We start from the raw sequence: 1852 nt of genomic DNA, 5'->3' as shown, positions 1-1852 counted from the left end.
ACACCGCCTCCAGATCCTCCCGGCTCAGACAGGCCTAGTGAGGAAGGGCCGGGAGGAAGCCCTCCCGGAGCTCCATGGCGCCGGCGTGTAAAGAGGTCGTGCTGTTGTGTGCTCTTGCAGGGCTCCCAGATCCGGCCAGCAAAGAAGCACCCTCCCGTGCCAAAAAAGGTGTCTTGCATCCCGATCCTAAGCGTATTTGCTCGAAAGTAAGTCCCATGGAATTCAGCGGGATGTACTTGTAAGGGATCGCGGAGCAGTCTTACAAGACAAAGGCGAATGACAGTGGGCTTGCATTAACGAACGTCTTAAATTACAATCACCTTTTTTTTTTTTAAACTTCTGAGTAGATTATATAGGTTGCGCGAAACCTTGATCTATCTGTTACTGATCACCGAAATCCATTAATCATAGATTAAAATGCGGCATTTGCGGCTTCAGTGCTGCACTCCACGAACCATGGTTTGGCCGATCCTCTGTCTCAGTGCTGTACTGTGTAACATGAGCTGTCGGAGGGTATTTGAGTCTTTATGGCATTTTCGTGTATTTTGACATTCTGTTTGTTTTAATCTAGTATTACTTTGGATATTATTATTATTTTTCCAGGTTACACCTGAACCTTTAGAACAAACAAATGTCAGCAAAACTAATTTCCCCAGGGTAGAGACTGTGTTCATTGAGTACCTCTGAGCATCATCTGTACAACTCTGTATTTTATTATATGCTATCTAACATCAACAGAGTCGGGACATCCTTCGGGAGAATTCTCTGAAACTATTACATCGATGGTATGTTAACCTGGTACGCCTTGCAAGAATAAGTAATTCAAATAATAAAAAATGTTGGAGAAACTGTAATCAGCAATCACAGCATGTGGTGGTCATGCCCTTTACAATTTGGGAAGAATATATTTTCAGAAATGGGAAATATCGCTCATCAAATTATTTATGTCACACCAGCACTGACTCTGTTAACAATCTGGGGGGAACAAAATGAAAAAGTTGGCATCTAAAGAATTAATAGTGTTTATGTTGATGAAAACCAGTAGGATAATAACAAAATGTTGGAAATCTGCAGAATTTTTAACATTATATTTTTGGTATCTTGTGACTATTTGCCATAGCAGAAAATGTGACATATCAATGTAGAGTAATCACAGGTAAAGCCACAATGTCAGACTTTTTATATACAAGAGGCATGCAACACTTATCCAAGCCCTTCCTCAAATTAGTGGGAAAATTAAGTATGAAGTACATAAAGAATAATTCATAAGAAAATAACAGTCCTTAAGGCCATCAATATTTTCTCTTTCTTAGCTTTACTTATAAGATAAATTTCCAAAATGTGCTGAATATTAAGCCCTCTGCCAATACTTTGATTCAACATTATTTCTTTGTATGTTATGTATTTTCTTATCATCTTGTTCTTTATGTTGGTAATTTAGAAGGTTCCTTTTTATATTTGTTTTTGTCTCGTTTGTAGTCTGGTGGTTATTCCTCGCCCTCCCCCTCCTTTTTTGCATCTCATTTAAAACTAATACTTTTTTTAAAAAACAGAGTCTAGTCATGATTTGCTTGCAGTCATGCATCTAATATGGATATTTGCTTGTAAGTCACATTTGAACTTGCAGGTAAACATGCATCAGAAGAAGTAAGGTCCTAACTATAGGAAACAAATACCCCCAGGTTCTTCTCCAGGTCCACACAATTCATGTGCATTTGCAGGCTCCCCACTGAGGACCTGTTTCCCAGCCTTATGAGGGCCCGATTCAGGCCAGGATGGCACATAAACAGAAGAGATTTTTAGCCTTCACCCCATAGTGTTTTTCTATCCTGAAATACTCCCGCAGAGACTG

This window comes from Heteronotia binoei, chromosome 5 (assembly GCF_032191835.1).
Source record: "Heteronotia binoei isolate CCM8104 ecotype False Entrance Well chromosome 5, APGP_CSIRO_Hbin_v1, whole genome shotgun sequence".
NCBI classification, from domain to species: domain Eukaryota; kingdom Metazoa; phylum Chordata; class Lepidosauria; order Squamata; family Gekkonidae; genus Heteronotia; species Heteronotia binoei.
This window is presented reverse-complemented; position numbering follows the sequence as displayed.